Raw genomic sequence first — 7,446 nt, 5'->3', positions numbered from 1 at the left:
AATGGGGCAGAACCATCAATCAGTACGTGTAGTCGTGTGCACAGATACTGTTCCACCATGTTGTTCAAATGCTGCCTCCTGCTAACACGCTCCATATCAGCAGTTGGGGCCGGTTGTTGCGGCGGGGTGACAAAGCTTTTCCACATGTCGGCCATGCTAACCCTGCCTTCTGAGGTGCTGGCGCTAACACAGCTGCGTTGGCGACCTCTTCCTCCTCCCCTGCCTTCGCCTTGTGCTTCCACTTGTCCCCCGGCGTCAGTCGGGAATGCTCTCAGGAGCGCGTCTACCAGCGTGCATCTTCCGATCACGCTCCAGTGAGGGAATTATTGATGGCACATTGTCTTTGTAACGGGGATCCAGCAGGGTGGCCACCCAGTAGTCAGCACACGTTAAAATGTAGGCAACTCTTCTGTCGTTGCGCAGGCACTGCAGCATGTAGTCGCTCATGTGTGCCAGGCTGCTCAGAGGTAAGGACAAGCTGTCCTCTGTGGGAGGCGTATCGTCTGCGTCCTCCGTATACCTCCAGCCACGCACCAGTGATGGGCCCGAGCTGCTTTGGATGCCACCCCGCTGTGAACATGCTTCATACCCATCCTCCTCCTCCTCATCCTCCTCGTCCTCCAGTAGTGGGCCCTGGCTGGTCAAATTTGTACCTGGCCTCTGCTGTTGCAAAAATCCTCTTTCTGAGCCACTTCTAAAAGACTGGCCTGAAAGTGTTAGAGATGACCCCTCTTCCTCCTCCTCGTCCTGGGCCACATCCTCTTCCATCATTGCCCTAAGTGTTTTCTCAAGGAGACATAGAAGTGGTATTGTAACGCTGATAACGGTGTCATCGCCACTCGCCATGTTGGTGGAAATAGCGCAACAGGGCACACAGGTCTCGCATGGAGGCCCAGTCATTGGTGGTGAAGTGGTGCTGTTCCGCAGTGCGACTCACACGTGCGTGCTGCAACTGAAACTCCACTATGGCCTGCTGCTGCTCGTACAGTCTCTCTAGCATGTGCAAGGTGGAGTTCCACCTTGTGGGCACGTTGCATATGAGGCGGTGAGCATGAAGGCCGAAGTTACGCTGTAGAGCAGACAGACGAGCGGCGGCAGGATGAGAACACCGGATGCGCGCACAGACGGTCCGCACTTTACGCAGCAGCTCTCACATGTCGGGGTAGTTGTGAATGAATTTCTGCACCACCAAATTCAGCACATGCACCAGGCAATGGATGTGCGTCAAACCGGCTACGAGATTTCGACCATTATTGCACACCACCAGGCCGGGCTTGAGGCTCGCTGGCAGCAACCACTCGTCAGTCTGTTGTTCTATACCTCGCCACAGCTCCTGCGCGGTGTGGGACTTGTCCCCCAAACACATCAGTTTTATAACGGCCCTACGGACGTTTACCCTTGGCTGTGCTGAAGTTGGTGGTGAAGGTCTGTCGCTGACCGGATGAGGAGGTGGTAGAAGAGGAGGAGGAAGCCGAGAAGGTAGAGGAGGCAACAGGAGGCAAAGAATGATGCCCTGCTATCCTTGGCGGCGGAAGGGCGTGCGCCAAACAGCTCTCCGCCTGGGGCCCAGCCGCCACTACATTTACCCAGTGTGCAGTTAGGAAGATATAGCGTCCATGGCCGTGCTTACTGGTCCACGTATCTGTGGTTAGGTGGACCTTGCCACAGTTGGCGTTGCGCAGTGCACACTTGAATTTATCCAATACTTGGTTGTGCAGGAAGGGCACGGCTCTCCCCCGGAGAAGTAGTGGCGGCTGGGAACGATGTACTGTAAGACAGCAAGCGACATGAGCTGTTTGAAGCTGTCCGTTTCCACCAGTCTGAATGACAGCATTTCAAAGACCAGCAGTTTAGAAATGCTGGCATTCAGGGCCAGGGATCGAGGGTGGCTAGTTGGGAATTTACGCTTTCTCTTAAAGGTTTGTGAGATGGAGAGCTGAACGCTTCCGTGTGACATGGTGGAGATGCTTGGTGACGGAGGTGGTGTTGTTGGTGGCACATCCTCTGTTTGCTTGGCGGCAGGTGCCAACGTTCCTCCAGAGGTGGAGGAAGAGGCCGAGGCAGCAGCAGAAGAGGGAGCAGGAGGGGCCTGAGCCCTTTCTTGACTTTGAAGGTCCTTACTCCACTGCAGCCCGTGTCTCACATGTAGATGCCTTGTCATGCAGGTTGAGCTAAGGTTCAGAACGTTAATGCCTCGCTTCAGGCTCTGATGGCACAGCGTGCAAACCACTCGGGTCTTGTCATCAACACATTGTGTGAAGAAGTGCCATGCCAGGGAATTCCTTGAAGCTGCGTTTAGTGTGCTCGGTCCCTGGTGATGGTGGCCAGTAGCAGGCGAACTGTTTTGGCGACTGCTGCTCTGCTTTTGCACCCTGCTCCCTCTTTTGCTACTCTGTTGGCTTGGTCTCACCACTGCCTCTTCCTCCAAACTCTGAAAGTCAGTGGCACGACCTTCATTCCATGTGGGGTCTAGGACCTTATCGTCCCCTGCATCGTCTTTCAACCAGTCTTCCTCCCTGACCTCCTTTTCGGTCTGCACACTGCAGAAAGATGCAGCAGTTGGCACCTGTGTTTCGTCATCATCAAAGATGTGCTGAGGTGGTATTCCCATGTCCTCATCAGGAAACATAAGTGGTTGTGCGTCAGTGCATTCTATGTCTTCCACCCCTGGGGAAGGGCTAGTTGGATGCCCTTGGGAAACCCTGCCAGCAGAGTCTTCAAACAGCATAAGAGACTGCTGCATGACTTGAGGCTCAGACAGGTTCCCCGATATGCACGGGGGTGATGTAACAGACTGATGGGCATGGGTTTCAGGTGCCACCTGTGCGCTTTCTGCAGAAGACTGGGTGGGAGATAATGTGAACGTGCTGGATCCACTGTCGGCCACCCAGTTGACTAGCGACTGTACTTGCTCAGGCCTTACCATCCTTAGAACGGCATTAGGCCCGACCAAATATCGCTGTAGATTCTGGCAGCTACTGGGACCTGAGTTAGTAGGTTCAGTAGGACGTGTAGCTGTGGCAGAACGGCCACGTCCTCTCCCTGCACCAGAGGCTCCACCAACACCACCACCACGACCATGACCGTGTCCCTTATTAGATGTTTGCCTCATAGTTAGCGTTCACCAAGCAAAGTAAAAAGTGGTTAAGTCTGTTAAAAATAATTAACCGCCAATAAAAACCCTGATGTAGGGTACTGCACTAAAAAAAATTTTTTTAACTCTATATGACAGCGGTATTTGTGGCCTAAATTTCACCGTAGCTTATGCACGTCTAATCCCAGATGTGCAGTATATCAGAGGGTTTTTTAACCCCAGTAAGCAAAAAGCCGTAATTTGTGTCCTAAATGTGACACTCACTTATGCATGTCTAATCCCAGATGTGCAGTATATCAGAGGGTTTTTATAACCCCAGTAACCAAAAAGCCGTATTTCTGGCCTAAATGTGACACTCACTTATGCACGTCTAATCCCAGATGTGCACTATATGAAACAGATGTTTTTCTTTCACCCCAGTAAGCAAAAAGCTGTATTTCTGGCCTAAATGTGACACTCACTTATGCACGTCTAATCCTAGATGTGCACTATATGAAACAGATGGGGTTTTTTTTTTCACCCCAGTAAGCAAAAAGCTGTATTTCTGGCCTAAATGTGACACTCACTTATGCACGTCTAATCCTAGATGTGCACTATATGAAACAGATGTTTTTTTTTCACCCCAGTAAGCAAGAAGCTGTATTTCTGGCCTAAATGTGACACTCACTTATGCAAGTCTAATCCCAGATGTGCAGTATATCAGAGGGTTTTTATAATTCCAGAAACCAAAAAGCCATATTTTTGGCCTATATGTGACACTCACTTATGCACGTCTAATTCTAGATGTGCACTATATGAAACAGATGGGGGTTTTTTCACCCCAGTAAGCAAAAAGCTGTATTTCTGGCCTAAATGTGACACTCACTTATGCACGTCTAATCCTATATGTGCACTATATGAAACAGATGTGTTTCTTTTCACCCAGTAAGCAAAAAGCTGTATTTCTGGCCTAAATGTGACACTCACTTATGCACGTCTAATCCCAGATGTGCAGTATATCAGAGGGTTTTTATAACCCCAGTAACCAAAAAGCCGTATTTCTGGCCTAAATGTGACACTCACTTATGCATGTCTAATCCTAGATGTGCACTATATGAAACAGATGGGTTTTTTTTTCACCCCAGTAAGCAAAAAGCTGTATTTCTGGCCTAAATGTGACACTCACTTATGCACGTCTAATCCTAGATGTGCACTATATGAAACAGATGGGTTTTTTTTTTACCCCAGTAAGCAAAAAACTGTATTTCTGGCCTAAATGTGACACTCACTTATGCACGTCTAATCCTAGATGTGCACTATATGAAAAAAATGGGTTTTTTTTAACCCCAGTGTCTCAAAGCAGTATTTCTGGACTTGCAGACATGCAGATATCCTGTGCTGGTGCACTATCGTTGCACAAAATGGCTGCCGATTATGTATTGATATTGACTAACTGAAGGAAAAAAAGTTTGTTTTCAGTAGTAGTTGGCTCAGGGCAGGCTTAAAACAATTGTGCACTGCACCCACAAAACACATTTGCTGTAGATCGCTGAGTAAAGAAGCAGTTCTTCATAAGATTTCTCCCTGATCTCTCCCTCACAGCAGCTGCAGCCTATCCCTACACTAATCCGAGCAGAGTGACGGGCGGCGCTACGTGATTACAGCTTAAATAGAGGCTGGGTCACATGCTGCAGTTGGCCAATCACAGCCATGGCAATAGTAGGCATGGCTGTGATGGCCTTTTGGGGCAAGTAGTATGAGGCTGTGCAGCCTTTCAAAAAGCGCCAAGAAACCGCCGAACACCGAACCCGAACCCAAACTTTTACGTAAATGTTCGGGTTCGGGTCCGGGTGCCGAAAAACCTAAAGTTCGGTACGAACCCGAACTTTACAGTTCGGATTCGCTCAACTCTAATCAAATGACAAAAAGCGATAAAATGTAGATACAGATTTTAATATATATAAAAACATATACAAAAATGTGTGTGTGGTTTTGATGCGTCTTCTATGCGTTTAAAAAAAATATAATTGAGTTCAAAGTGTGTATGCTATATGTAGACATATTACATCTTTATGTTCTGGTCTTTCTCTTTTTTATGAATTATTTTTATCTTTCATTTTCATTTTTTCTCTCTCTTATTCTCAATCAGGTGGTGTATTGGAGATCAGTGCATATGAGTAGAGGCTTTCCACCAAGGGGGGACCAGAGTATCTACATATAGAAATCACTCGGTCTCCCATCGGCAAAGGGCGCCCATTATCTACAGGAAGCCAAAAATTTCAAATTCGCCATTCAAAACACCAGGTAAAAGAGTGTTAAATTTGAATTTTCTTCCTACTATTATGGTATCCTCCCCTCCAATGTCTCTCTACCTTTTCTAATGCTGCATAACTTATCCCCGTAGGGTCTTGATTGTGGGCTTGTTTAAAATGATTGGATAATGAAGGTTTAACAAAACCATTTTCAATATTACTAATATGTTCTGAGATACGTTTCTTGCGTGTCCTCTTAGTCCTCCCAATAAACTGCTTGTCGCAGGGACACTGCAACATATAAATCACGTCTGTATAATCGCACATCAAGAATTATTTTATTGTTTGTGTATATGAATTAGTAGTGGATACTATTTGAGTGGTCTTACTTGGAAACGTAGTTATTTTATAATTAGAACACTTCCCACATCTGTAAAAACCAGACATATTGGTCCATTTCTGCATGGATTGTGGTCTCTTCTGATTCATTTTAATAGATGGAGCTACTTTTAAGCCTAAATTTGGCGCTTTTGTGAATGTTATTTGGGGGGTACTAGGAACCAAAGGGCCTACCGTTTTGTCTTTTAATATATAGTGCCAGTGTTTTTTTATGATGTTTTGAATACCCTATATTGTGAATTGTAGGGTAAAATAATTCTCATTGTCTCATCACCCAAACCATTCTGTTTTATATGGTCCTTATTAAAAAATGATTGACTATCCATGTTACGTGTTCTATTTAGAAATGTATCTATCAGTGTGGGTGGATATTTCTTAATTATAAACTGTTGTCTAATTTTTTCAGCCTCCTCCTCAAATTGAAACTGTACCCATGAACACCAATTTGAGGAGGAGGTTTTTACAGATGTGGGAAGTGTTTTAATTGTAAAAAAAACTAGTATGTTTCCACGTAAGACCACTCAAATAGTATCCACTACTAATTCATATACACAAACAATAAAATTATTCTTGACGTGCGATTCTACTAACGTAATTTATATGTTGCAGTGTCCCTGCAACAAGCAGTTTATTGGGAGGACTAAGAGGACACGCAAGAAACGTATCTCTGAACATATTAGTAATATTAAAAATGGTTTCGTTAAACATTCATTATCCAATCATTTTAAACAAGCCCACAATCAAGACCCTTCGGGGATAAGTTACGCAGCATTAGAGAAGGTAGAGAGACATTGGAGGCGAGGTGACCATATTTGTAGGATGTCAAGATTGGAATCTAGAAGAATATTCAAATTTAACACGCTTTTACCTGGTGGTTTGATTGGTGAATTAGAAATGTTTGTTTTCCTGTAGACAATGAGTGGGCACCCTTTGCCAACAGGAGACCGAGTGATTTCTATATGTAGACACTCTGGTCCCCACTTGGTGGAAGGCCTCTACCCATATACACTGATCTCCAATACACCACCTGAATGAGATAAAAATAATTAATAAAAAATAAAAAAGAGAAAGACCGGAACATAAAGATGTAATATGTCTACGTATAGAATATACACTTTAAACTATTTTTTTTTAAATAAAACGCATAGAAGACGCATTGAAACCGCACACACGTCTTATGTATATGTTTTTATATATATTGTAATCAGTATCTACATTTTATCGCTTTTTGTCATTTGATTTATGGGGGATATTTAATTGATACTAGTTAGACTTGTAAATAGGTATAAGTATTGTATTTGAATTAATGGAAAACCGCAGTAGTATTCATTAAATACAATGTGTATGACAACTACACAATCCCAATTCCAATCTGGGATCCGGTTCGGAGTTTGGATGAATCCCAAGTTTACTATTTAAAGGATCAAACGAAATGGAGGCCCCTACCACTGAGGAAGGAACCAGTTAACCCCTTAGTGACCACCCATACGCCTTTTTACGGCGGTCACTAAGGGGCCTTAGGTTTGGCCGCCGCGTTTTTACGGAGGCCCAGTCTAAGCGCTGCACGGCTCCCCCGCTCTAACAGCCCGGACTGGCAGGAGTGCCGATCCGGGCTGTTTAACCCTTTACATGCCGGGCGCAATGGCGCCCGCTGCATGTAAAGTGGTGACAGAGGGAGCGGACTCCCTCTGTCACCCATCAGCGCCACAAAAATGCGATCGC

This window comes from Bufo bufo, chromosome 4, assembly GCF_905171765.1.
Source record: "Bufo bufo chromosome 4, aBufBuf1.1, whole genome shotgun sequence".
Taxonomy (NCBI): Eukaryota; Metazoa; Chordata; class Amphibia; order Anura; family Bufonidae; genus Bufo; species Bufo bufo.
This window is presented reverse-complemented; position numbering follows the sequence as displayed.